General features: G+C 41.6%; 1 protein-coding gene across 2 annotated transcripts in view; it reads left to right on the top strand.

The window, feature by feature from the left end:
* WWOX (WW domain containing oxidoreductase) overlaps positions 1 to 21,337 on the top strand; it is a 913,630-nt gene that overhangs the window by 671,595 nt on the left and 220,698 nt on the right. The gene's annotated exons all lie outside the window — the stretch shown is intronic.

Here is a 21,337-nt window from a genome sequence, read left to right as displayed (position 1 = left end):
TCATATAGTATTTTTGGTTTTTTGTGTCTGGCTTATTTCACGTAGCGTAAATGTCCTCAAGGTTCATCAAATGCTGTAGCATGTGTCAGAATTTCCTTCCTGTTTAAGGCTAAATAATATTTGGTTGTATGTATATCCCACATTTTGTTTACCATTCATTTGTTGATGGGCCGTGGGTTGCTTCCACATCTTAGCTATCATAAATAATGCTACTATGAACGTTAGGTGTACAGGTTTGAATGTTAACTTGCTTTCTGAGTAAGGCTTTCACAACTTCAGAACTTCTCAAATTCCTTGCCAGGCTAAGTCCCATAGGCTGCATGGATTTTGAAACGTGTCTTGCTTGTACTTTTTCCTCTTGGTTTGGAAACCAACTTACTCTAGGAAGGAGAGATTTCTGACAACAGCTCAGCAATTATTGTTGCCAGCAAATGGCTCCAGTAGATCAACCATGAGTTAAGTAAGAAAAAGTAAGTGCTAGTGTTTGAGGTATGTCTAGAGTATGGTTTGAATCCATCATTGTCAGGCTTCTATAAAATTCCTGGCTTCTGTAACTCTTTAACTTGAAGTATTACAGGGTGTCACATGTTAACTGGAAGCCAAGAGAAGCAAGGAGTTTTGTTCATGGTTAAATCTTATAAAGATGCTCTTAAAAGCATATTAATCCATTAGTAGTTCATTTGGATTTTGGAATATGATCATATATTGTTTGGTACAATATGTACTAAACTTAGTCCTGGGAAATTAAGTGGAAATACAGTTTTAAAGTACAAGAACTTTAAAGCAATGTCTCAACTAGTTTCTCATCAGTCATCCCCATTCCTAGATTTTTAAAAATTTTGGTATATCAAATATCCATAAAAAAGGGCACAATTATGGGCTTTATTTTTAGGGGGGGAAGGAAGAATTTTTTATTTTAAAAGCCTTTCACATTTACCAAAAAGTTACCAGAATGGTATGAGCAACTTTTTACCCTGATTCACAAATACACCTCTATTTTTAATTATGCTAATTTGATACAGGTGTACTGATGATACATCAACTAAATGATCCTTTTCTTTGTGTGTTTTCTGTGGTTATGTAAATCTCATGGCAGTGCCAAACACACATTTATTGAGCTTTTTAATGTGCCAAGCTCTGTGTTAAGCATTGTCTTATGTGATATAAAATTGTTCTTAATGAATTAACCCTCAAAGTCCTCTGGTGAAGTATTGTCACCCTCATTGTCCTATGAGAGGCGAGGTGACTTTCTCACAGGCAGTCAGCCAGCAGCCAAACTTGGATTCCTGCTCAGACCCCCATGATTTCAAATCCTGAGTCCCTGAAATGTCATCATCTGACATTGTAGGTCAGGACCTCCCTGGACCACAGGAAAGACAGAGTATAACTGTTCTTAGGAGGAGAGTGAAAACATATTAAGGCACGATTTCCACATATCTGAAAGTGAGCTAGAGACACGGCATGGCTGGGAGAGGCAGGATGCAGATCAGCGTTTGCCAAGCTCGATCACTTCAGGCTAGTCCATATACGAGCATGACTGCCAAATCAGAATCCGTGTGCATCGCTGATGATGTTTCACTGGGGTGTTTATCAAACATAACGAATCAGCTGAGGCCATGAACACAGACAGCTTGAGGACCACTGTGTGAGGGCAGGAAGACCCTCAAAGTCAAGGGCTTTCCTTTAGTTTTCTGTCCCCAGCATCTGACTTGGTGGGCCTGATCCACTGGTCGTTCAGCTGTTGGTGCTACATGTCGCCTCATTGTCTGGGATCACCGTCGACAGGATTCTCTTAAATACAGCAAACGTTAGAAGTCATTTCTGGGCATTTTAGTTCATTTATTTATTCATGCTGCAGATAGTTATTGAATGCCTACTTTGTACTAGCTTTGGGGATATAGCAATGAAGGCAGACAAAGGCTCTTCATTCTGGTACAGTCACACAACCAACAAATAATGAGTGAGCAAGATACAATAGAAGTGATAGCTATAGGACCAGTTATACTGAGTAAAGGGACAGAGAGGGACTAGGAATGAGAGTAGGCTAATTTGATTTGAGGATTGGGCAATCTTTTAATGAATCTGAGGCCTGAATTGCCAGAGGCAGCCAAGTGGGTTCTGGGAAGCAAGAGGTCCAGGCAGGAGGAATAGCAAATGTCCAATGCCTGTTTGGTACAGCTGAAAAACAGAAAGATCGGAGAGGAAACATAATGACATGGGGTTAGGTGGAAATCTGATAAGCTTGAAGAGGTGGGCCTTGCAGCCCAAGGTAAGAAATTTGGAATTTCTAAGTATACAGGGTAGCCACTGGAGGGTTCCAGGCAGGGCAAATGCCCCACTGGATCTGCTGCCCATCTGAGTGGACTCTTAAATCATATCCATGCTGGTCATTGCCAGTGCAGCTCGGAACAGTTGTGTATTACAGTCAACATATATTTGCTGAGCATCTTTTGTCTGTCAGACACCGAATTGGGTGCCAAGCTTTAAAGATGACTAAGAGGTAGTACTTGGCCTGGAAAGTCTCCTACCTGGAGAGTCTGTTTGCCATTTTCTGTAATGTGTTTCCCTTAGGCAGTAATGCGTGATTCTGCTATTTGCTGGGAACATTTTTCAGAATTTTCTTTTTTGTGAGTTACTTTTGATTCTTGATTCAGTGGATTCTTGGTTCTTTCTTTGGCAGCATCTCACCAGTGGCAAATGTTTATCCTTTGAGGGGGCCCTTAATTTTTTTTTGGAGATGGCTGAAAGTTGGTTCAAGTCTAGTCTCATGAATAAAGCAAGGGATTGATTTTTAGTAAAACAAGCAAATAAACACACAAGGCTGATTTTTTTTTTTTTTTGTATGTGGCTTCTAAAATGGCCTCGGATGCCATTGTATCACATTGTCAAATTATCAAATATCAAATTCTCAAAAAGAAGTTCCTTGATACATAGAAGTGCTTAGACTTGAGGAGTATCCAAGTCTACTGGGGAAAATCCCTATTGGGGGTAACCCTGCCTCTTTCAATGGCAACATTTAATTCTCCGAATTCCATCCCCTCCTTCAACCCATACCACTTCCCTGCTCCTTGATCAAGGTGTCATGAGTCTGATGAACTTTTCAGCATGGAGAAATGGATGCAGATTTTGATATTTGTACATGCTTTTGCTGACGCTCCTTTAGTTTTGTTGGAAAGACCCAAGGTTATCCTGTTCAGCTGCCTCCACTTGCATAGGATATTCATAGTCAGACCATGGAATCTACATAACTGGAAAATTTAAATCTATTTATATTTTTAAAAAAAAAATAGGCCCGAAGCTTTTAAAAATAAACATTACTTTCATCCTATTATACAAAAATGCATTTGAGGTGGTCATCATTTTATTTGGGCCATGGTCTTTGGAGACTTGGGACAATAATATATTTTTTTCTATCTTATGCAAATGTATGCAGATTTTTTAAAGCATGCATGCATGTATTACACACTTTATAAATTCGAGTAATAGAAATGTTTGTGTGTATAAATAGATAGAATAAGGAGGATACATTTTGTATAAAATAACCTCTTTGGTATTTGTTTACCCTGATTTTTTGATTTATGAGTCGTCATTGCTCACTATAGAAGAAGAAAAATAAATATGCAAAACACTGGTAGACTTTTAATGGGGTTACTTCCCATCTTAGCTCAGTGTTTCTCCACCGAAGCTGACCTTGAAATTGCTTTTTAAATACAAGTCAAAATATGCAAATTCCAGACTATCAGGATGAGTATCCTGTGTTAGGAGTTCTTTCAAATTCACATTTTCACATCATTTCCATCTGCTTCTTAATCCATTAGTATCTGAGTGGTGGGCATATGGGTTTTCTCAAATGCACTAATCCTCACTAAGGTTAAAATACCCCAAAACAGGTACATATATGATTTTCTTTGTTTTCTTTCTTTCTTTCTTTCTTTCTTTCTTTCTTTCTTTCTTTCTTTCTTTCTTTCTTTCTTTCTTTCTTTCTTATTTAGCATTCTTACCTTTTTAATGAATAGGAAGCATTTTATGCCTAGCGAGTTGTAATATTTTTTCTTTGCAGTGTCCATGAAACCGAGGTGCTCTGTGTCATCTTACTGTCCCCTTCATCCTGTGTCTCAGAGTCTGTCATGAAGGGGAGCTGATTCCAGTCTGGCGCGTGACTTCAGTCTTAAGAAGTTGCACCAGTCATGTATTTGTAGTTACTCCTCAGGTCTGTGCTGTCCATTTCATTGGATCCCAAGGAAGTTCCTTCTGTCCTCGGCTCATATTTCATAAGGGTCATCGGGAGCCTGCATGGTGTTGATATGTATATATCACATCCCCCTCGTTATGACCAGAAAAACTCACAACCATGAATTTCACTGAAGTTTATGATTGGTCCCCGACTGCCTCCACTATCACATTTGGCACAGAATCCTCTTCTGGATGCATGCTTGCAGTTAGATAAACAAGCAGATATACTGAACCAGTGCATGAATGAATAGGAAATATCCCAGTTCCAAAGGATAAATCCATCATGTGGTGGAGAGGGTGTTCAGGCAAAACATTTGGTTCTGCGGTCGCTTGGAGGATTGGGCCCCTGCTATAATTAATGCCACTAGCAGTTAAAGGACATTAGGGATGTCACGCATGTTGATTATTTCTTCATTTTGTTTATCCAAGTTTCCCCGCCTTGGAAGCTCTGTGGCCATTGCCAAAGAAAGCCCTGGAGACAGCGTTAGCCGCTGCTCCCTTGTAAGTGCATCACTACCTCGCTCCAAACAAAGTCCTTTTCTTTTCTTCTCTTTCTTTCCTTTTTTTTTGTTGTTGTTGTCAATAGAGGATGAAAATATTATTGGATTCAGTAGTTCATAGTAGTCCTTGTATGTGGCTGGGGACGAGGGGGATAGATTTATGAAATGGACCATTTCAAATGGCATTATCTTCCCTCAGTGAGGTACACCTTTCATAAATCATGGGAGAGAGCTCAGAAACTAGAGCATTTGTTATTCCTGCACTACATTGTATTTGCATCCCCCCATAATCAGAGGAAAGAGGGAGACATTCTCAGGTTTCCTTTCCTGGGTTTGAAAAGGCAATGGATCCCCTTACAGTGAAATTATAAAAAAAAAAAAAAAAAGAAGAAGAAATGTAATAAAATAAAAGAGTACTTCATATAAGCCAAGAATTGTGCTTTCACTAGTATTTTTTTAAATCGTGGTGATTTTTTTTTCTTTTTGCCCGCTTATTCGGGCCTTAATTTAATTATGGCATTAATTAAGTTCTCTGGTTTTATCTTTCACTGAAAACATTGTGCCTTATTCCACAGGCTAATGTAGATGGATGTGGTTTAGCTGAGAAAGCAAGTGGATGGGAATGTTGACTGAGCTTTTCTTTCCCTTTCTCGGCCTTTCCCCATCCAGGGGCTGATGGGAATTATTCTCTAGTATGCTTAAATCCAAATCATGTATGGTTGTGTTTCTAACATGGAGAGTCCCTTCTTTCTAATAGCCCAGGTATAATTGGCACAGAGAAGCAAGTTAGATTCTGCTTTGTTTGTCCTCGATGTAAACTACCAAGTAATAAATAGTCAATTTCCCATAAGGAATTAGTCCTCTTAAATAACTCTAGCTGTTTCCCTCACAGCCAGCCCTCTTGCAGAATTATTCTTCATGGGTAAGGGGTTAAAAGTCATCAGCCTGAATGAAAGTCAAGGATCTCCAGCCGAGTCTACCCTGACTCTAAGTTTCCCTTAACACCCTGGAGAACAGTCTGCAAACAAGTGAAAATATATGGCAGCAGTTTGAAAAGTTTTTGAAAATAAGTCTATTTCACCCCCACTTCTCCCCCCCCCCCCCCCCGCCAAAAAACAAAACCATAACATAAGAAAGATGGACCTCTGTACCTTTGGGGAGGTTGGGGAAGAAAAGAATGAATAAAAGCCTGCTAAGATACATTATTTCAGACAGTTGAGGGGGAAAGCTACATTTCAAAGGTAGCTCTATCTCACAACTTTGAGACACATTTTTTTTTCACACACATGACATGCCAAGATAAAACGGAATTGAATGAACACCTAAAAGAACCTTGAACTTGACTGACTGAACTTGGTGGCCATCACAAGACACAAGGTGGGGGGATAGCGCATTTTTGAGATATCTCGAGAGATTGTTCAGGCAAATAGGAGCTAGAAATTGAGAAATCGATTCATGTTCTTCTCTCAGGTTGCCTGGAAGGGATTAATGTCAAATACCATGGGGAGGTCCCAGGTCAAGACCAGCTCTTCCGAAGGAGACATCCTTTGCCTGTCCATTTCTTCCTGCCCACCCTCTCTTCTCACCCAAGAAGCTACGGTGTTTATTTGCATGTATGTAATAGAGCAGTCTTGGATTTGTATCAGCCAGGCCTCGGTTGGAAGCGTGCCTTCATTTTTTCTTACCTCTCCTGCTTCTGTCTCCTGTTTTGTAAAATGAAGACAATGATGGCAACCACTCAAAATTCCTGTAAAGATTTATCTACATAATGAATCAATCTGGCAGCACATGGTACCCTGTTTCCCCGAAAATAAGACCTAGCCAGACAATCAGCTCTAATGCGTCTTTTGGAGCAAAAATTAATATAAGACCCTATATTATATATTGTATTGTGTTGTGTTGTGTTGTATTGTATTGTATTGTATTGTATTGTATTGTATTGTATTGTATTGTATTGTATTATACCTGGTCTTATATTATAGTAAAATAAGACCGGGTCTTATATTAATGATTGCTCCAAAAGACGCATTAGAGCTCATTGTCCGGCTAGGGCTTATTTTTGGGGAAACATGGTAGGTACTTAAAACAAATTACAGTTATTATTTATCCAGCTCTGTCTATATGGCATGCATTTAGTTTTGCACTACTCAGTCTATCCCCCTTTCTCTTTACTCTTCAAGATGATCCTATGACATGGGCCTTAGTGTGCCCATTTTCTAGATGAGGAGACTAAAGTGAAGGATAGTAAGTCACTCATCTAATAAAAATCACACCCAGGATCGAAATCTCTAGTCTCTTTGACATCAAAGATTGTACTCTTACTCACTGCATATTTATCTCCCATAGTCCTACTTCTGGGACTGTGGGTCCACTACCCCAGGTCAGATAACCTGTCCAGGACTAGAGAACTTCAAAAGGGACAAACAAGGAAGACCTAGGCACATGAACAAGTGCAGCTGAGTTACCAGAACTTGTAAGCTATGTGCTTATAAGCTTCATCAGAGCAGTCTAGCTTTCACTATTTCTGACACATCACAGTTGTCTCAGGCTTGGAAAACAAACAGTATGGAGGGAAAGGGCTGCACTCTGCATTGCCCTGTCAGCTTTGGGCACGGCTGGAAAAATCCAGAATGAGTGTTGCACACCTGAAAAGTAGTTGGGCATAAACCACCTATTAAAGGCAGCCTAGCCACTCTCAACCTTCCTGCAGCTTCTTCTGGGATCTATTATTATTATTATTATTATTATTATTATTATTTTAATTGGGGACTATTGGGGAACAGTGTGTTTCTCCAGGGCCCATCATCTCCAAGTAATTGTCCTTCAATCTAGTTGTGGAAGGCACAGCTCAGCTCCAAGTCCAGTCGCTGTTTTCAATCTTTAGTTGCAGGGGACGCAGTCCACCATCCCATGCGGGAATTGAACTGGCCACCTTGTTATTGAGAGCTTGTGCTCTAACGAACTGAGCCATCCAGCCGCCCTGGATTCCATTATTTGAAGGGAAACTCTTCCCCACTACTACTTGGTGGGCTCAATGGCTCCCTGATGGCCAGAAAGTGTTAGTGTAGCTTCTGAAAGTGTGGCATGCTATCTCTGAAATGAAGTATCAGCCAGAGGGAACCCAGAATCTGTACTAGGTAAGCCCTGTGTCGCTGACGTCCAGTCATTTCAAATGCCTGATTTTTTGTTGTCAAAGGGTCTGTTTCCAGGTCTGTGGCCAGATATTTAAGAAGCTCCTCAAGAGAAGATGGTTTGAAGAAAAAAAAACAAAAACCAGGGATATATTGATTTCTGAGAATTCTTCGAAAGTTTCTCTTGGATGTGGTACTGTCAGCACATGATGAGATTGTTGTTGAGTTTGGATTGATTTTTGTCTTTCAAAATTCAGCACAAAACAACCCTTCTGCTGGGTAATCTTTTTTAACCACCCACCCACACACACCTTTCCAGGTAGAGTTGACCTTCATAATTGAGGTTCTCTTCTACTTTATCGTCTTCTATACTTTTCAGACTCTATCACATTGAATTGAAATTATGTTGCCTGTTTTATCTACTAGAATGTGAACTCATTGAAGACAACAAATCTTTTAGCTTCCAGATGTTAAAGCTATGTTTGTTGCATCAGGTGAATGGAATCTAATTATAAATGGGTGATAAGAACACAATAATATTAAACCTAGAACGTCTACAAAAACTAGCAGTGAACATATTGTCTACGAGGTGTGATAAAAAAATACAGTGAATGATTTTTTTTTATTTTTAAGATTTTATTGGGGAAGGGAAACAGGACTTTACTGGGGAACAGTGTATACTGCCAGGACTTTTTTCCAAGTCAAGTTGTTGTCCTCTCAGTCTTAGTTGTGGAGGGTGCAGCTCAGCTCCAGGTCCAGTTGCTGTTGCTAGTTGCAGGAGGTACAGTCCACCATCCCTTGCAGGAGTCGAACCGTCAACCTTGTGGTTGAGAGGATGCACTACAACCAACTGAGCCATTCAGGAGCTCAGCGGCAGCTCAGCTCAAGGTGCCATGTTCAATCTTAGTTTCAGGTGGGCGCTACCCACCATCACTTGTGGGACTCGAGGAGTTGAACCAACAACCTTGTGGTTGAGAGCCCACTGGCCCATGTGGGAATCGAACCGGCAGCCTTCGGAGTTAGGAGCAGGGAGCTCCAACCGCCTGAGCCACCGGGCCAGCCCCTGAATGTTTAAATAAAAAAAATTATTACAGTAAAAGACACATTGCCATTAATCCCCCTCAAAATACTCCCCCTCACTTCAAACACACTTATCCCACCATTCTTGGCACTTTCTGAAGCAGTTCTGGAAGTCCTCTTTCGTGAATGTCTTTAGTTGTGGTGTCGTGGCTGCCTCCATGTCCTGAAACATTTTGACTTTGGGGAAGAGCCAGAAGTCACATGGTGCCAGATCCAGTGAATAAGGTGGATGAGGACACACCGTAATGTTTTTATTTGACAGAAATTGCCGTATTCCAGAAGCGATGTGTGACACCGAATGTTGTCAGATGGAGGATAATTTATGGCGCACTTTAAAACATACTTCTCTTAACTGTAGCTCACACCCAACTAATTGCATGGAGCAAGTTGATAATTGCCACACACTGTTACTAAGCTTCAACACGCTGCTTCCCGTATTGAAGACTCCTGCCTTCCCATTGGATGGCACTTGGAAGCAGCATTCAACCATATTTTGTGATCAAAATAGAAAGGCTCCATGTCACACATTGCTTCTGGTATATGGCAATTTCTGTCAAATAAAACCATTATGATGTGTCCTCATCCACGTGATGCACTGATCTGGCACTGTGCGATTTCTGCCTTCTGCCTCTTCCCCAGTCAAAATGACCATAAAAGGTAAACATTTTGAATAAATTCCAGACATCAAGGCAGCCATGACAGTGCAACTAAAGACATTCACGAAAGAGGACTTCCAGAACTGCTTCAGAAAGTGGCAAGAATGATGGGACAAGTATGTTCGAAGCCAGGGGGAGCATTTTGAGGGTTAATAATAGCAGTGTATCTTTTACTGTAATATATATGTATTTTTAAATTTAAACATTCACCATATTGTTGGATCACACCTCGTATATTTGATTTGGCTTGCTGTTGCCAAATAAAGTTGTAGTCTTAAGTTTGGTATACATCTATGCAACTGCTCTGAATTCAGGGACTTCTTCTCAGTTGGGAACTAATGTGGAATCACCAATCCAATTGCTTGTGGAGAGTTTCAAGCATGTGGGGATTACAAGTCACAATATCCAGGGCAGGCCAATTTGAGACATCCTTGTATTGTATCGCTGCTTATGAACCTGGCTCTTGACCCCTATGAATAAGTGAGCATGGCCCTGCAGGAGATAGTGGAGAGATGCCTTGACATTCCCGTGTAGCCATTTCCCTGTAATTCAGCTAGATCCAGAGCACAGCAGGGAGATTCTAACTGAACAAGCTTTTCCTGAATGTCTAGAACAAGTGAAAAAGAAATAATAATGGTAACAATTCCTCTGTCCCTTTCCATAGAAAATCAAGGCATCTTCAGGTTAGTCTTAATTTTTAAAAGACTACATCCAGGGATGGACATCTTTGGGAACAGAGGAACATTTTGAATTGAGAATCTGAATCTGTCATTTGGTTGATTTTTTTTTTTAAAGTATATAATCTTGATATGCAGAACGAGGAGGCAATTTGTCTTTCTACAAATTCACCCTTTGCTTAATTTTTATGCATTCATAGTTTCCATGCCAAAAAGATCAAATTCAAGTTTGGGAGTCTATACCCGAACCAAAAGTTTGCTTGTCTGTTTGTTTCGTCACTGTTTTTAAAGTCTTCATTGGTGACATTGTTCCTCTTTATATACCCTGCCAATCCTCCCCAAACATCCTGGACTTCTTATCTTATAGTTTATTCCCATTTTTGTTGGTTTGCTTGTGTTCTTTATTTGGTTTGACCACAGGTTTTATGTCTAAAGAGTTTTTAAAGTTAGCATCTGTTTTTGACCCTCCTTGCATCCACACACCCCCACTGACACTGACTTCACATACCTTTGACTTGTTTCATTCATTACTATACAAAATCCGAAACATATTTTTTCTTTAGGCCTTGTTTTATATGTGTGCTATGTGCTTGGTAGACAGACGCTGGCTTTAATTAACATGGGCTGAGCATGGGGTGGCAGGTACTTTACCCCACAGACACTTGACCTGGGGGCCAGTTCTAGCTTCTTTCCTTAACTTCCCTTGTTTCCTTGAAGATGTCATTTCATTTCTCCATCTATTAAGTTTCTCCTCTGTCCCTCAGGCTAATTAATACCTGTCCCACCTTCCTCACAGGCTTGCTGGGCAACTCAAAGAGCAACTAAACTGTACAGCACTTTTAAATTCAGCTGTGCACTAGACACATACGGCATCTAACTGACTCCTTTCAATGAGGTGACTGTTCAACAAATTCTTCAAATTCATTTTTCTTTTTTTTTCTCCCTCCGAGAACACTGAGATATTCCTTCAGCCTACTTTTTTCCTCTTCCTGTAGGTGAAGAAAGAGTCAGGAGTTCCGAGATTGACAGAAAATGGCCAAACTAGTCCTTTCGCTTATTTACACAATGAAGCGATTTCAGTGTTAAGCGCTGAAGAGGTAGTTTCTCTCTCTTTATCCCGGGGCACAGGAGAAATATAACGATTACATGTCTCCACTCTGCAGACATGTTGCAGCACTGGAAAACTGGTCGGTGCATTTATTTATCAGGTTGTCGATGAAAGTCGGGTGGGCCACGTGGATGAACTTGACAGTGGGTCCTAGAGGAACTCTAGGGCAAAGCCAGCTTCTGAGGGGGGGTGGGGTGGGGTTGGGGGGCTTGTCACATGATGAGCTTTTCCAAGTTGGTAGGATGGTGTTCCTTCCTGGAAGATTCAGGTGAAATGAAGCTTTAGGAATGAGTACCACAGGCATTCAATGTGGGTTATGAAGCAGGAATTTCTCCCTCTGAGTCCCATTTTGCCTCTATAAAAGAATAAGTTAAAAAAGAAAGGCTCTTTTACAAAATGCCTTACTGCTCAACTAATCCCTGTGGAAAAAAAAGGGGGGGGGGGAGCAATGCACATTAGTCTTCCATTAAAAATAGATCAAAAAAACTACCCAAAGAAAAAAAAATCCACAACAATGAAATAAATTAGGATAATACAACTGGAGGCCTGCAGATGAGTTTGCTAAATGTTATATTTTCTCAAGCCGCTTAAGATTTCTAACTTCCTGTTTCTGCCCCAAGCAATAAAGGCAGGGACACTGTCATTAGCTTCAAAAACCTTTTTTTTCCCCTAGCCCCTACCAGCATTTATTTTTTTCCTTCCTCCCCCTCAGCTGTATCCCTGCATTTATTACAGCACAGGTGCATCTTGGTCTGGAATGTTGACTGAGATGAAAGGAATGGGGAAATGCGCCCTTTTCCTACTTGCAGGAGGTCAGTGGCAAAATGTGGTGAATGCAGAATTGGGAGGGAGCCCTTCCTCTGGAAAGCACTCCCCCTGTTGAGCTGTCTGTTAGGACGTTTCAGTCTGGCTCCCCAAAAGCGCTGGAGTGTCTTTTCCCTCCACCCTGTGATCAGATAACCTGTGGCCGTAATAAACCAGAGGGTAATCTTTTGCAGTTTTCAATAAAGTAATTACTTTGTCCCCTCACTTAGCCCCTTAAAAAGAGCCAAAAAGAATGTGGCACCTCCATGCTATTTATAACAATTTTTACCTCTTGCCTCGAGGGCCTAAATTGGAAACCTAATTTTAGATCCATAAAAGCCAAAATATGTGTATAAGAAGCTCCAAAATAAAATATTCCAGGACAGCTCATAAGCGTCCTCCGAACAGGTTCAGGTTGATTTACCTCACTGACGCGATTTAATTATGCCATTGAAGAAACACCAGTAATTAAATCCTTATTTCTGAAGTGTTAGGTCCAAGGACACTCTAGAGGAAGTCAAAGGCAGGAGGAGGAAGGAACTCAAGCAATGCAAGATGGACCAACAAGCCTGCCGGGCTGGTTTAGAGGAACAAGTGCAGGCTTTACAATGAGATAGAGTGGAATCTAAACCCATCTGTGCAGCTGTGTCGTCCTGCATATGCTGCCAGGCCCCTCTGAGCCTCGATTTGCCAAAAATGGGAGGCATCCCAATTTGTCGTGAGACATAGAAATGCAGCCCTTTGCTGAGTACCTGGCAGCTAGTTGGTTTGTCCACAAACCACTGCAGGGCTATTATTTATTCATTGTGACTGTGGGGGAGACCTGTCACTGTGTCCCCCCAGAGAACTATATGTCTCCCTTTTAGAAGTTTCCTGAACATCGTCCTGATGTTTCATGGAGGACTCACACCTAACAGATCACAGAACTTGTGTATTTTCTGGGTGGCCAGACTGAAGTGCCCTCTCCTGTCAAAGAGCCAGGAGTCAGTCTCCAATGGCATTTTGCTTTTGAAAACCTCCCAAATCCCGGGAAAGCCCCAGGCCCCACAATAGCTCTCTGTTCCGTTTTATCTATGCCTCTGACAACTCTGCCTGATTCCCTCTGCGCCCTGATCTCTCCTGATGCCTTGCCTGCCATCTAAGCTGCGTAAACCTTGGGAGTTCCCTCTCTGGGGGAGGTTCCAGCACCCACTTATCAGGGAGCCACTTTTAGGGCCTGTAGTAAACCTTTGCACACCGACACCCCCTCGACCACCTACCCCCCCCATGTTGCCCTCATGGTTATATTATGTTGCACGACAAAAGGGCCTTTGCAGATACTGTGTTTCCCCGAAAATAAGATCTAGCCGGACCATCAACTCTAACTGTCTTTTGGAGCAAAACTTAATATAAGAGCCGGTATATATTATATTATATTGTATTGTATTGTATTATATTATATTATATTATATTATATTATATTATATTATATTATATTATATTATATTATATTATATTATAACTGGTCCTATATTATATAAGACCCGGTCTTATGTTAAAATAAGACCAAGTCTTATATTAAGTTTTGCTCCAAAAGATGCATTAGAGCTGATGGTCCGGTTAGATCTTATTTTTGGGGAAACATGGTATAATTAAAGAACTAATCAGCGGACTTTAAAATCGGGAGATTATTCAGAATATTCAGGGTGGATCCAGTGTAATCACAGGTGCCCTTCAGGGCAGAAAAGGAAGGCAGGTGAGGACATCAGAGAAGTAGCAGAAGGGGAGGCAGAGAGATGCCACGCCTGAGAGGGATTTGATGTATCCTTGCTGACTTTCAAGATGGAAGAGACCGCAGGAAACAAGGGCAGCCTCTCCAGGCTGAGAACCAGCTCTGGCTGATAGACAAAAGGAAATAGGGACCTCAGTCCTACGACCGCATGAAAATGGGGACCTCAGTTCTACAACCACGCAAAACTAAATTCTGCCGATAACCTGAGTGAGCCTGGGGCCAAATTCTCCCCCAGGGCCTCCCGATAAAAACCGAGAAGCCTGACTTGGTGGCTGGTGACACTTTGACCTTGGGAGACCCGGAGCAGAAAGCGCATCTGAGCCACAGTGTGTCCGGACCCATGGCAACCGTGAGACAATAAATGGATGTGTTGTTTCAAGTTGATGGTGATTTGTTATGGCAGCACTACAAAACTACTACAGCGCTTGGGACCTTCCAGGGGTGGGTCTCAACCAGCCCCCAGTCTGTTTAGCTTGTTCCTAGTACATCTCGGCCCTTTGCCTTTTTGCCCCTCCAAGAGAATCTGCTCTCCTCATTCAATAGAATTGCTTTTGTTTCATTATGAGTGTGTTCAGAGTCATACTCAGCCTAATTATTGCTTTTGACTAACCCCAACACATAATGTTGTGTGTCATGCTGTACTACTTTTAATTTCACAGATGAACACATTTCTATTCTTTTAATACCCCTCTCCAAGTCTTGTGTTAACTCCATCTGGACAAAGCATTGAGGTGTATGTATGACTTCTTCCAAGCCGAATGCCACAGCTGCCCTAGCTTCACCCCGCAGGGCAAAAATGACAAGGAAAAGGGTTTCCTCTTGAGTGACAAAAGCCTTATTATGTTAAATTCATTGTGCTGGCCTGAGAAATCTCAGCTGTAGATTCCACATGTCACTCCACATCTTTATAATCTTTTGGCTCTGGGACCTTGCTTCTTAATAGTAACAGCAATATTTATTTAGTGTTTATCATGGGCCAGGCAAGGGATCTACTAAGGGCTTTTCATGCATCATGTAACCTATTTATAATACTCCCATTTGGCAGATGAGAAGAGTAAGGCTTGCAGAATTTCCAGGGCTATGCAACAATGAGTATAATCCAGCATTTCAACCCAGGCACTGATACCTGAGGCTATGTTCTTAACCAACAAGTACTGTATGTGTTTCGTTTTGGTGGGTTTTTTTGCTTAAAAAAGAGACAGAATGATCCCATCTTTCCCACCTTGATAGATTATACATTGCCTGTCTCATCCATCCCTTTCCAATACTTCTTCTCAGTATTTGGGTTGAATTTGTAGTCTCCAGCCCTCATGCATTCCATATCTGGGGCAGGCAGTCGGGGAGGGTGGGTTAGTCAATCAGTGGTTATTTCCTTTAGGGAAAAGGAAAAGAAAGGTGGACCACTTTTCAATGTTTGTTGCTGGAAAAGCACAGTGGCATGCCATTGTTCTGAGAGGAAGGGGCTTGTTTGTCTTATCAGCTCCTGATGAAATAGGATATTGGGTGGAAAGCTAAGTTATAGCAGGTGCACTTGAATTTGAGAAGGAGAGACAAAGCAGAACTCTGGCTATTCAAAGTTTTGTTTTTGTTTTTGTTTTTTGGGGTTTTTTTTTTCCCTACTCAGACACACCACACACACGTACACGTGCATACAGGTTTTTGCTATGAGAATCTGGATTTCTAAATTCATAAATGATGAAACTTAAAATGGCTTCCATCATGTGGGGTAAAAATTTTGATCTGGGGTTCTTGATCCTTGGGTCATACTTTCTGCAAGCATTTTAATAATGGCTCCTCTTAGACACTTACAGTGATGAAAGTGGGAGTTTCAAAAGAAATTTGAAATGATCCACTGGCGTCATGCCCAGGACTTTGGGAAACTTGAAGAAGGTTGACACCGTTGGGGAAAACAGCTTTCACAGTTATGGCTCTGATTGTCTCCTCTTATTATAGTCCTAGGTGTTTGCCAGGCATGTGGTAACTGAAGGCCCAGGGCTGCATTGCAGGGAGTTCTTCCTCAGCCTACGCAGGCTCCTCCCTTCATTTCAGTCCCAGGCACGATGTGGGTAGTGTATGGTGGCAGCATTTATGGGAGGGCTGTGAGGGGAAGAGAAAAGATGAGACTGAAATTTTCATTTTTATTTTCAACTGTGGAAGAGGATAAACCCAGCCTAAACTAGCTTAGGCCAAACACAGAGAAAAGGAAATGTGTTGGTTCCTGGAAGTAGGACGACAAGGGGTAGATCTGGCATGGTTTGGCCCAGATGATCAAATGACTCTCATAATTCTGTTTCTCCTCATCTTTCAGCTGTACTTTCCTCTGTATAAACTTCATTTGCAGACAGGGTCAGTCCAGGAGGGCAGCAATGGTCACCACGAGCCCTCCTCCTTCATGTTCAAGGAGCACGGGTGGGACAGAGCATCTCCTCCTGAAAGGTCTAGCAAATCCTACATCTAACTCTCATTGGCCCTTAGTGGGTCACATGTCAATCCCTGAGCCAAGCACTGTGACCCTGTCTCTACCTGGAATGAATGCCACCTTGGAGCTGGTGGGTGGGATCAGCTTGACCCAAGCCATATAGATTGTGGCACCAACCACATGCAAATAGATGCTATTAATTGCACACAAGATTCAAACCTAGTCAAATTAGAAACCTATTCATCAACAGCCCCTTTCGGACTCTGCTCCACTCTATGCAGTTTAAATTGCCGTTTTATGGTACGTGCTACCATCTTTCTCACCCCCAATTTACCATTATCTTTCTCCTGAGATTATTGCCCCAGGAGACTCATTGAGGGCAGAAACTGTGTCCCTTTAGTCTAATGCCCAGGTCAGCCCAGCAAATAGCTACTTCAAAACAAGAACACTTACTGAGATCCTACTCTTTGCCAAGTATTGCGGTAGGCAATGCCAATAGAGACCGACTGCCTGCGTGAGTGGCTAAACTATTTTCTGAGATGCCTTGTTCTCCTCACCCTCTTTCAAATTCAAGCCAGCCCATCCATTCCAGCTAAAATTTTGTCTTCTCCGGGGTGCCCTGCTGGACGTGACTCATCCACCCTCCACTATTCTGTAGCATTTTGTCTCATACTTTTTACCGACTGCCTTATATTGTATTTGTTTTTATTCATTCATTCAACAGTCATTTCCTGATGGCTACAGATAAAAGTCCCTGTACAAGATGCTGCAAGGGACAAAAAGATGGACAAGACACAGACCTTGCTTTCCATGTATTGTTTCTCCTATTCAGCAGTAACATATGTCAAGGCAAGGACCATATCTTATTCGTTTTCTAGTCACCTTTTCTTTTGTTTTTTATTACCCATAAAAAGGCATGGCAGAGTAGGTATTATTGTACATTTTTATTATGGATGGATGGATGGCTGGATAGGTAGGTGGACGGACAGATGGATGGATGGATGGATGGATGGATGGATGGATGGATGGATGGTTGAATGGTTGGATAAATGATGCAACGATAGATGAATGGTGAAATTTTTATATTTTACTGAAAATCTGTAATGATATCCTAGTGGCTTGCTAGAAATAATGTAGCCACCTAAATGTTCGATTTCTCTTGTGTACTTGTGGGGCATAGGCAACATACCCAGCCCATGCCAGGAACTGGGAATAGACATGTAAATAAGAATTACTAAGATACAGACCCTGGTCTCAAGGACCTTTTGGTATAGCTGTGTTGGCACATAAGCAAATTCCTATACTATGGGAATTATGAGTGGTTGTGGAAGCGATAATAAAAATGACATAAAATGCTACGGGAAGCGCAGATACTCTATCAGTTCTTTCTTTATCAGGGAATTCTGCAGAGAGGCGATGACAGTCAAAGGCTGTAGAGGATTTTTCCCCAGGGAAAAGGGAGACTTTACAATCAGGGTCAGGAGGAGAGACCGCAGGTGTCAGAGACCAGGGCTGGTTCTGCTGGAGCTGGAGAGCTGGTTCTATAATGACGTTCAGTGCATCTTCTCAAATGGGCCCCCGCATGTCCCTCACAATCTAAACTAGATGTTTTCTTACAATAGTGTCAGCAAATGGGTCAGGAGGAGCCTTGAGGGGGTGGTTGGGGTGTGCTGAGACACCTCAGTCACACGAGGCAAGTGAGAGGTGCAAGTTCTAGAGTCCCAGAGAGCTTGGGCCAAAAGAGATTCCATTTTTACTGGAACATGTGAGTGTGGATTGTGGTCAGGACTGTAAAATGTTCTCCTCGAATTGAAACACCATACTGAAAGTATGATAATTGGACATTTTTTTGCCACCTCATTTTTTTCAAATGTGCTTTTTATTAAACCTGTTTTCATTTTTTAAAATAGACTTTGCTTTTCAGAGCCGTTTTGGGTTCACAGCAAGATTGAGAGGAAAATACGGAAAGTTCCCATATACTCCCTGCCCCCACTCATGCGCAAGCTCTCCCACTGTCAGCACACCCCACCGGGGTGGTACGTGTGTTGCAATTGATGAACCTACGCACACACATCACTGTCTCCCAAAGTCCATAGTTTACAACTGGGTTCACTCTTGGTGTACACTCTCTGGGTTTGGACAAACCTATAATAACACGGATCCATCGTTATGGGAACATGCAGAATAGTTCCACGGCCCTAAAAATCCCGTTTTCACTTTTTTCTTTTTGAGCATGCATCAAAATTGTTCTTGAGTTTCTGAGTTTTGAAAGTGTGCCACAAACAAGAAGTTTGGTGTCTTCCGAGCATTGCCCCAGCTCCCTAGGGAGAAAGAGAGCAGTAAGGGGGGGAGGGGCTGGGCTGAGGGCTTCCACCACTTTTGGAAACTGTCGGGGGCGTATCTCACACATGTAGGTTTGAGCCACTCAAAATTCTGAGAACTAGGTTATTTCCTAAAGAAATAATTGCGATCCTTCCAAGTCCGTGGATAACTTCGACAAGAACAAATTTGCCCGCAGCTCGAGGATTGTGTTCAACCTTCAAGATCTCGGCACCATCGTGTTTGTTATCCATGTGTTTTATTTAATAGACTTGCCTGATGTGACATTTTATATCATGCTTTGTCTCAACGTGATTTACTGCTGGGAAGATAATAGACACTCCAGGTTTATGCTCAGAAAGTCAAATGTACCACGAATATTGCATCCTGAGGTATTTGCAATTAAAGAAGCAGTATTTACTGAGATGGGGGCACATGGCTTTTCCAACAAACCACACCACCATCCCTGTCTGTGAGGAAGTAAATAATTACATTGAGATACCGATACGCATGGCGACCAGATGAATTATCTGGAGAAGGACGTAACATCTGATGATGTTATTTTGAGATCATAAGGAAGAATTATATTCACTTGAACTGAGGTTTTCTTTTTCTTCCTTCCTTCCTTCCTTCCTTCCTTCCTTCCTTCCTTCCTTCCTTCCTTCCTTCCTTCCTTCCTTCCTTTGTTTTTCCTTTTTAGCTGTAAGAACAATCACAAATGTGAGTGCTTCGGGTTGGATCTTGTCAACAGTCAATGGCCCACTCTGGAGATAGAGACGTCACCTGTCTTTGGGGCTGAGACACGAGAGCACGTGTTTCTGTGGGTTCTGGGGCCTCAACCACTGCCCACCTTTAATCTTGGGTCTTGTTTTTGGTGGCATGCCCGTGATTCATAACTCAGTCATGTCGCTGAGGAATGGCTCTACAGATAGATTCTCTCTCTAAGAACTTAAGCCAAGGGATTTTCAAATAGTCACTTGATTTCTGTATGTGAACCTCTCACTCAGGGAAACAACTTTTATTTACAAGCACCATATGAACAGAGGCCTGAAAGAAATAATTAGGACTCTCCTGTCCACCTTTAATCTGAAAGACTTCCCTACATGGGTTTGGGTGGCCCACTCGTGCATTTGTGAAGTTGCAGAGAGGACAGTGGGGTGGGGGGAGGGATGACTAATCCCACATTTCCCCTTTCTTTCGTTTGTGCAACAACTTGATTCACTGTCACCACATCAGCACATTTTGCTGCAAATCTCGGTGCCCTCTCACTTTCGTTTTACTTAATGCATTTCTACATTTTTCCCAAGGCCACATGAGCTGTTTTCTTGTGAGTGGCACGCCTGCCTCAAATAACTAAAATTGCTTGGGTCTTAGAATCCAAGCCTTCATATTCTCCCATATATTATCTGGTCCTATTGTTCCTTAACTTGCTCATCATTCACACAGGGAAGGAAATTCCATTTGGTCCTTTTAAGACCTCCAAACTAGCTGACTTAAACACTCAGCCCCGGTTACTTCTGGATATTTCGGTTCTTTATTGAAATGGTCCTTTTAATGTCATCTTTAATTTAATCAAATAGTGTCATCAAAATAACATTTACTCTATTACTGCAAATTCACTGCATTATTAACTAGTGTAACTAGACAAAAAAGATGGTACAAACCCCCATGGAAATATATACTAACTGTAAAAATGGATACAGTTCATAGATGTTCTATATTTAATTTGCAGTTTCAAAGCACTCTCTATGGAGAGGTTTTATGGTTCTGAAATAATTTAAAAACACACTTTACTACAATCCATAGCAGGTAGTTTTTGCCAATTTGGGAAGTTATGGTGCCTCGTACTTTCCAAAGTAACCCACACAGTATTTTTTAAGAGTGGGGTACCACTCTCCCATTAAAAATGGGACTCCATCCCCACACCACAGGTGATACAACCAAGAACTCACTGGTTTTCCTCTGGTGTCATCTAATAGGCCAAATATAAATGGCGCAGTATTGGCAGAGGTCACCAGGATCCAATCAGCTTGATGAAAAATACCAACTCATCAATGCCACTTTGCATAGTTTAATCAGGAAGCAGGTCATGTTTGAAGCAGGGAGTGAAGGTTAAGAGGATTATGTAATTTAAAAATCCTTTCTTTGATTCAAGAGAAAAGCATGGACTGGGAGGGCGAGCGTTCTGGGTTTAAGATGTTGAAGACGTTATTTGCTAAGCCTTAGTTTTCTCATCAGTGAAAAGAGGGAGTTCTATGATAACAAGACACTATCAAATAATCTAATATTTTAAAATGCTTGTCCACCTGCTTTCTCTTGAGATCAATAACACCATTTTCCAATTAGAATTTTTTTTTTTTAAATCAGAACTTGCCACTAGCTATTTCTTTGTACAGTATAAAGGTAAAAATATCAACGAAGCATCTCTATCTCAAGATTTTCATTCTTCTTCCTACCAAGAAATTCTATTCCTGGAAGGATATTGAATAAACTTAGAACTAGGGGTATTGAACTAAAGTCAATTATTTTCAAAAGGCATATATATTTTTTCACCTGTTGCTGTACCTGCCACCAGCCAAGAACTACGCAAGGTCCTGAGAAAGTAAAGACACATAAAGTGCAGTGGGGCATACAAACAT

This window comes from Rhinolophus sinicus, linkage group LG11 (genome assembly GCF_036562045.2).
Source record: "Rhinolophus sinicus isolate RSC01 linkage group LG11, ASM3656204v1, whole genome shotgun sequence".
Classification (NCBI taxonomy): Eukaryota; Metazoa; Chordata; class Mammalia; order Chiroptera; family Rhinolophidae; genus Rhinolophus; species Rhinolophus sinicus.
The sequence above is the reverse complement of the archived record's forward strand: the minus strand, read 5'-3'. Positions and strand labels throughout refer to the sequence as shown.